The sequence below is a fragment of the Pan troglodytes genome, chromosome 19 (genome assembly GCF_028858775.2).
Source record: "Pan troglodytes isolate AG18354 chromosome 19, NHGRI_mPanTro3-v2.0_pri, whole genome shotgun sequence".
NCBI lineage: Eukaryota > Metazoa > Chordata > Mammalia > Primates > Hominidae > Pan > Pan troglodytes.
The window spans coordinates 93,356,613-93,365,003 of NC_072417.2; the positions used below are offsets into that span (position 1 = coordinate 93,356,613).

Here is an 8,391-nt window from a genome sequence, read left to right on the forward strand (position 1 = left end):
GAACTGAGGCCTTAAGTATGCCAAAGCGAGAGACGTGCGTGCGTACGTGCTTACGTGCTTACGTGCGTACGTGCTTACGTGCGAGGCGGCCACGCCTCTGGGGGACGGGGCACTCTTCGTCACGTGAAAGGGAACTGGGCGTTTGCCGCAGGGAAAAGTAAGGTGTTTCTGCTCTCGCGCCATATGCAGTTCCCGCGGGATCTCGTTGAGGGCGGGGTACCCAGTTCCTTACAAAAGGGATGGAGGGTGTGGGACCTCTGAAGTTGGCGGTGTTTCGTAGCGGCTGCGGGATTTCGCGGACTGGGGCGCTGAGGTTCTTTGAGCGGCGTGTGGCCCTGAATTCCCTGGAAACAGGCTGGGGCCGCGAGGGGCCTCCGCTCCGGGCGGGGTCCCCAGATAGCCCCGCCTCGAATAAAAATGACGAGCACGGGTCCTCTCTCGGGCCCGCAGTGGGTGGACTGCGTCGCGGACCCGTAGTGGAGGCGCCCAGCTCGCCGGGGAGATTCGGGTGGAAACCCTCACGGCCGCCGGTGGTGGGCCCCGGCGCGGCGCTGGGCCCCGGCGGGTCTGCGCTGGGGAGGGCCAGGGCCCCTGACGCCGGCGTCCCTCTTAGGGGACGCGCCTGGGTGTGTCTTCACCGTTTGCCTGGTGAGTTGGAGACAGGGTCTGGCTCCGTCGCCCAGGCTGGAGTGCAGTGGTAGGATCAGGGTTCACTGTAGCCTCCGCCTCAGCCTCTGGAGTAGCTGGGACCTCAGGCGCGCGCCACCACGCCCGGCTAATTTTTAAATTTTTTTTGTAGAGACGGGGTTGGGGGAGGTGGGGGTTAGGGTTGTCCTGGCTGGTCCTGAACTGCGGGGCCTCAGGTGATCCGCCTGCCTTGGCCTCCCAAAGTGCTGGGATTACAGGCATGAGCCACTGTGCCCGGCAAGCAGCTGTTCTAAAGTAAAATACACGCTGAGCCTGCCATTTGCTCTTAATGAAGGCCACTTGTCAGTAGACGGTGCTGCTAATGCATGTCCTGCAGCAAAGATAACCCAGACGGGATCATTTTTTAATTGCCCAGCAGAGCTTTGACCAGTTGCGCATCTTAACCTGCTTTTGGTTTGTTCGTTTGTTTGTTTTGAGACAGTCTGGCCCTGTCGCCCAGGCTGGAGTGCCATGGCGCGATCTCGGTTCACTGCAGCCTCCACCTCCCGAGCACAGGCGATCCTCCCGCCTCAGCCTCCAGAGCACCTGGGACCACAGGTGTCGCTACTACGCACAGCCACTAACCGCTTTCTTATCTGACACTTTAAGTGCTTCTTCGTACCCGGCTCCTCTAACGCCTTTTGAAGCAGCTCCATCATCTTTGAAGGGCAGTTCATGCTGTTGAGAATCATGTTTGTAACTTTGGGAAAATTGTATTTCCACGAGCGCCAGCTCTGTCCTTTTTTTTTTGTTTGACGGAGTATTGCTGGGTTGGCCCAGGCTGGAGTGCAGTGTCGCAATCTCAGCTCACTGCAAGTTCTGTCGCCCAGGTTCACGCCATTCTCCTGCCTCAGCCTCCCAAATAGCTGGGACTACAGACACGCGCCACCACGCCCAGCTAATTTTCTGTATTTTTAGTATAGACCGGGTTTCACCATGTTGGCCAGGATGGTCTTGATCTCTTGACCTCATGATCCGCCCGCCTCGGCTTCCCAAAGTGCTAGGATTACAGGCGTGAGCCACCGCGCCCCGCTATTTTGTGTGTGTGTGTGTGTCTGTGTGTGTGTGTGTGTGTGTTTGTGTGTGACAGAGTCTCGCTCTGTTCCCCAGGCTGGAGTGCAGTGGCGCAATCTTGGCTCACTGCAACCTCTGCCTCCCGGTTCAAGCGACTCCCCTTCCTCACCCTCCTGAGTAGCTAGGATTACAGGCATGCACCACCACGCCCGGCTAATTTTTGTATTTTTAGTAGAGATGGGGTTTCCCCGTGTTGGTCAGGCTGGTCTTGAAGTCCTGACCTCATGATCTGCCCGCCTCAGCCTCCTAAAATGCTGGGATTACAGGCATGAGCCCGGTGCTGTCCTTTCTTATGGTCACAAATCTGGCTTGCATCACTGGGCACATCTTTAATCCACAGCTTCTTTCTAGGAGTGCTTGAAAAGCTCTCCTTTTATGAAGGTTAATTTTAGTTAAAACCAGAGCATCCTGGCCAGGCCTGGTGGCTCACGCCTGTAATCCCAGCACTTTGGGAGGCCGAGGCAGACGGATCATGAGTGTAGGAGTTCGAGAACAGCCTGGCCAAAATGGTGAAACCCCATCTCTAGTTAAAAAAAAAAAAAAATACAAAAATTAGCTGGCCGTGGTGACGGGTGTCTGTAGTCCCAGTTACTCTGGAGGCTGAGGCAGGAGAATCTCCTGAACCCCAGAGGTGGAGGTTGCAGTGAGCTGAGATTGCGCCACTGCACTCCAGCCTGGGCGACAGAGACTCCATCTCAAAAATAAACAGAAAACCAGAGCATCCTTTTATCAAGAAGTCGGTGGATTGCAGTATTTCAAGGGTGAACAAGTAAATACAGCCTTCTCCAAGAGTGAATCTCATTCTGGCCCCAGAATTTATCCATGACAGATAATTGACCTTCTGATAAACATTCCTTGTAAGGATGCTGGTGTTACCCAAAATATTAAATATTTATAAAGCTGAATAAAATGTAAGTTCTGATACCTTCCTCACTCTACAAAGGATCATTTAGTGCCTCACACTGTTTCCCAGGCCGTGCTGTAGCGCTTTGTCGTAAAATACACACAGATTTCAATGACTTAATGTAGGAGAAGAATGTAAAATACCTTGTTGACTAAAGAAAAACAGTTAAGCTTTTAAAGAATTAAAGTTAGTTTTATTCAGAAGCCTTACTGAGGACCCTACACCCTGGCCCCAGCCCAGGAGCTCAAGCGATCCTCCTACCTCGGCCTCTCAAAGTGCTGGAATCACAGGTGTGAGCTACCAGGCCTCACCTTGTTCAAAGTTTTAAAATCTAATCCACAAACTGCTTAGATTTGTTTTCCTTCATATTTTTATGACTAGATGATCTAACATTTTACACCATTTTCCTGGAAATGTTGTTTATGCCAGGTGTCTGAACACACATCTTAAAGGGCTCTAACTTTTCTGGGGAGCAGTAGCTTTTTAGCCCAGAGTCTATGACAATGTGACAATGATGAGAGCTGCTGAGGTTTGCTGCAGTCTCTGGGTGAACGATGCTTTCTAGGGAAACAATGGGGCATAAAAGAGACATGGGCTCTCCTGCCTTGAGATTAATCGCGTGAGATGGACCCCTCCCCAACACACAAACACTGTGGGACATGAGGTGCTGGAGACGGGGCTGCTCACCCAGAGCTTAATGGGTCTGTCCACCTTTGTGACCAAGAGGCCTCTTTTCCTAGAGGCTGAGGGGCCCTGGGATGATGAGGGTAAATCCACTTTTTAGAGTAGGAATCTCCAAACCCCAGGCCACGGACCAGTATCAGCACCTGTGTGTGGCCTGTTAGGAACCAGGCGGTGCAGCAGGAGGCAAGCAAGGGAGCTCAACTGAGCTCTGCCTGCTGTCAGCAGCAGCACTGGACTCAGAGGAGTGTGAACCCTGTTGTGAACTGCACATGCGAGGGCTCTAGGTTGTGCACTCCTCATGAGAATCTAATGCCTGATGATGGGAGGTGGAATAGTTTCATCCCGAAACCACTACCCCATCGATCTCTGGAAGAATTTTATTCCACCACCTGTGGAAAAGTTGTTGACGTGGCTAGACTTTATGTCTTCACCCACATCTCATCTTGAATTGTAATCCCATAATCCCTATAATCCCCACGTGTCGAGGGAGAAGCCAGGTGGAGTAATTGAATCACGGGGATGAGTCCCCCATGCTGTTGTCTCCATAGTTGTCTCGAGATCTGATGGTTTTATAAGGGGCTCTTCCCCTTTTGCTCGGCACTTTTCCCCTCCTGCCATCTTGTGAAGAAGGTGCCTTGCTTCCCCTTCACCTCCTGCCATGATTGTAAGTTTCCTGAGGCCTCCGCAGCCATGCTGAACTGTCAATTAAACCTCTTTCCTTTATAAATAACCCAGGCTCGGATAGTTCTTTATAGCAGTATGAAAATGGAATGGGTTTTGTCTTCCACAAAACCCGTCCCTGTTGCCAAAAAGGCTTTAGAAAACGCAGTGCGGGAAGGTGGTGAATAGATGGGAGGAGACTCATGTTTTTGTCATGTAGGAGAGCAGCAAGAGCTCCTCTCAGGAGAAGAGGTTTTTGCTGTGAAATATGGTGCGTGCTTTTCCATGGCCTATGTAGTGCTCAGCAGATGCCCTAGCGTCAATAGGATCCCAAACCCCTTGTTCTGTTTATTACTGGTAGGCAGTTAGGATCGCGTCAGCCGTGTCTTGAGAACATGCCTTGTGAGTCATGCACCAGATTTGTTAAAGTGTCGGCTCTGAGTAGCTCTGTTGTGCTATGCATAACATCTACTTAAAAAATGAGAGCTGACAGCCTCGCTTAGCTTTCTATCCACAAGTTCCCTGCTTAAAGTTCTGGATAAATGTTTCCGTTCCTATGGGAAACCTCCATTATCTCCATAAGTACAGAATGCAGATAGGTATCTTTTTTCTTTTACTGATGGAGACACTAAGGCCCAGTGTGATAAGTTCAAGCGCCCTACAGGGAAAGGCACAAGCAGGCCAGGCTCTGAGTTCCCTAAACAGTAGCTATAGTGCCTGCCCTTTGTCCCTGGCCCCCATGGCGTCTAGGAAAAGAGGCTCCCGGTCACTGAGGTAGACAGACCCCTATGCCTGGTCTCAGCATCTTCGCTGTCACTGGCATCTCACTTCCCACATGGTTTCCACGTTGGGGAGGGAGACTACTCACCCCATTAAATGTGGCTGCTAGGGTCATGTCTGTTTCGCCCCCACTGTTTCCCTAATGCTCAGTAGGTGTTCAATAAATAGTTGTTGGCTTACTCAATGTGTGGACCTCTGGGGCAAGAGAGAGGGAGGGACACAACGCAGTCCCAGCTGGCCAGGAGCGCTGTGAGCTCAGGAGGTTGCTGTAGGGGAGATGGTGAGGTAGGAATTTGGCAGGACTTGTTTCACAAGATAGAGGTCACAAAGACCCGCTGATAAAACAGGGTGTGGTAAAGAAGCCTCCGAACTCCACCAAAAGCAGGATGGTGATGAAAGCAGCCTCCGCCTGTCCTCACTGCTCCTTATATGCTAATTATAACGCCCAAAAGACACTCCCACCAGCCATGACAGTCTCCAAGTGCTATGGCCACCCCTGCAAGTTACCCTATGTGGTCTGAAACAGGGAGGAACCCTCAGTTCCGGGAATTGCCCACCCCTTTCCCGGAAAACTCATGAACAGTCCACCCCTTTTTAGCATACGATTAAGAAATTACCATAAAAGCCAACTGGCACCCCTCAGGGCTGCTCTGCCTATGACGTAGTCACGCTTTTATTCCTTTACTTCCTTCATAAACCTGTTTTCACTTCATTCCGTTGGCTCACTTTTGAGTTCCTTCCCGTGGGAAGCCAGGAACCCACGTGGTCTCACAGGCTGAGTCCTACTTTGGGGGTTTGCCCTGTGACAATGGGAACAGCCCGGTGGTCTGCCACCCTCCAGAGCCGACCTGTCCCTTTTCCTTTACCTTCATTGGCTCCCAGGAATCAGGTAGAAAAGGGTGAGGTGGCTCTTCTTGCCCAGGAGGCTCAGGGGCAGTGCTGCTGGGCTGCACTGGGTTCCTGTAACTCATCACTGCAGGAGTTGATGTCCTAGATAGAAGTGACCTCGATCTGATCCAAGGGGCCATCCCCTAAAAGTGACTTCCTGCCAGAAGCCTCCACCCATCCGTAGGTATTAAAGGGTGAACACTGTTCATTTCTAGGCACAGCCCTGCCTAAACCCAACTGGCTGGGGCAAGGCACCTTGCTGAGCGCTGCCTGAACTCACCTCACTGCTGTCTTGACTCTCAGACCCTGCACTGGCTGGTCAGAGTCTAGCACATGTGCAGTGTTAACAGAAAAACCAAACCCTGTAAAAATGTTTTCAAGAGGGTTATTCTGAACCAGTAGAAGTGACTGTGGCCTGGAAAAAACACAAACCCAAAAAGCCTTAAGTGGTCACAAGGTACCCAGGTAACAGTTTCTGTCAGGCCTCTGAGCCCAAGCTAAGCCACCATATCCCCAGGGACCTGCACATATACATCCAGATGGCCTGAAGCAACTGAAGATACACAAAGGAAGTGAAAATAGCCTTAACTGATGACATTCCACCATTGTGATTTGTTTCTGCCCCACACTAACTGATCAATGTACTTTGTAATCTCCCCTACCCTGAAGAAGTTTCTTTATAATCTCCCCCACCCTTAAGAAGGTTCTTTGTAATTCTCCCCACCCTTGAGAATGTACTTTGTGAGATCCTCCCCCTGCCCTCCAAAACATTGCTCTTAACTCCACCGCCTATCCCAAAACCTATAAGAACTAATGATAATCCCACCACCTTTGCTGACTCTCTTTTTGGACTCAGCCTGCCTGCACCCAGGTGAAATAAGCAGTCGTGTTGCTCACACAAAGTCTGTTTGGTGGTCTCTTCACAAGGATACGTGAGACAGTTTCCTTTTTTTTTTTTTTTTTTTGAGATGGAGTTTCACTCTTGTTGCCCAGGCTGGAGTGCAGTGGCACAATCTCAGCTCACCACAACCTCTGCTTCCCAGGTTCAAGCGATTCTCCTGCCTCAGGCTCCCAAGTAGCTGGGATTACAGGCATGCAGTACCAGGCCTGGCTAATTTTTTGTATTTAGTAGAGATGGGGTTTCACCATGTCGGTCACACTGGTGGCAAACTCCTGACCTCAGATGATCTACCCGCCTTGGCCTCCCAAAGTGCTGGGATTACAGGCAGTAGCCACTGTGCCTGGCTGGTAACAGTTTACTTTTATACATTTTAGGTAAACAGGAGTTACAGGCAAAGATGTAAGTCAGTGCATGGAAGGTATACGTTTGGTTCAGCCTGAACGGCAGGATATCCCAGAGCAGGGGCTTACAAGTCATACGTGGGTTTTACAGATTCTTTACTTGCCATTTGAGAGAGTTAAGCTATTATTTATATTACGTTTTGGGGGAGTCAAAAAGAGTTAAGCTACTGTCTAAGGACCTGAAGTAAGTAGAAAAGAATGCTTGAGTTAAGGCAGTTGTGGGGGTGAAGCCCCTTGTTATGTTAATGAAAGCCTCATAGGTTTCTAGCAGCCCTCTGAGAAAATGGATGGCAAATGTCTCTTTTCAGACTTTAAAGGTGTCAAGCTGTCAGCAAATCTCTCCTAGATCCAGGCAAGGCCTGGATATGTTAATGGACATTCTCTACAGATGCAAATTAATTTCCCCCACAAAAGATAGCTATTTTTTTTTTTTTAGATGGAGTCTCGCTCTGTTGCCCAGGCTAGACTGCAGTGGCACAATCTTGGCTCACTGCAAGCTCCGCCTCCCAGGTTCATGCCATTCTCCTGCCTCAGCCTCCCGAGTAGCTGGGACTACAGGCGCCTGCCACCACGCCCAGCTACTTGTTTGTATTTTTTAGTAGAGACGGGGTTTCACCGTGTTAGCCAGGATGGTCTCAATCTCATGACCTTATGATCCACCTGCCTCAGCCTCCCAAAGTGCTGGGATTACAGGCGTGAGTTCACCGCGCCCAGCCGAAAGACAGCTTTGCAGTGACATTCCAAAATATGTCAAAGAAATATATTTCACAGAAAAATATTTTGATTTCCATTCTGTCATGTGTGCTCATCCAGAACCAGTTTGGAAAGGAAACCACCTTGTACCAGGTTAATTAAAAAAAAAAAAGTTTGACAAGGGTTTATGGTTAGTAGGGTGTGAATCAGCCTTTGCCTGCCATGGCCTTAGGTCTTGTTTATAATTTGGTATCTTATTGCCACAAAGAGTCTGTTTGATCAATCTTATCTCTATTTTAACCTAAAAGAAAAACTTCAGCCTGTTGCAGGAAGCCAGGGACCCCGAATGGAGGGACCAGCTGAAGCCACAGCAGAAGAACATAAATTGTGAAGATTTCATGGACATTTATTAATTCCCCAAATTAATACTTTTATAATTTCTTACGCCTATCTTTACTGCAGTCTCTGAACATAAATTGTGAAGATTTCATGGACATCACTTCCCCAATCAATACTGTTATAATTTCCTATACCTGTCTTTACTTTAATCCCTTAATCCCATCATCTTCATAAGCTGAGGATGTATGTCCCCTCAGGACCCTGTGATGATTGCGTTAACTGCACAAATTGTTTGTAAAACGTGTGCTTGAACAATACGAAATCTGGGCATCCTCAAAAAGAACAGGATAACAGTGACTTTCAGGGAACAAGGAAGATAA

The 8,391-nt window shown here is 49.5% G+C and overlaps 1 long non-coding RNA gene across 1 annotated transcript; it reads left to right on the plus strand.

Moving 5' to 3' along the window:
• Positions 1-222: 222 nt before the first annotated feature.
• LOC134808910 (uncharacterized) lies at positions 223-2,671 on the plus strand. Its single transcript, XR_010153124.1, has 2 exons — positions 223-648; positions 1,130-2,671. It is a non-coding gene; the product is annotated as an uncharacterized LOC134808910 (long non-coding RNA).
• The last annotated feature ends 5,720 nt before the right edge of the window (positions 2,672-8,391 follow it).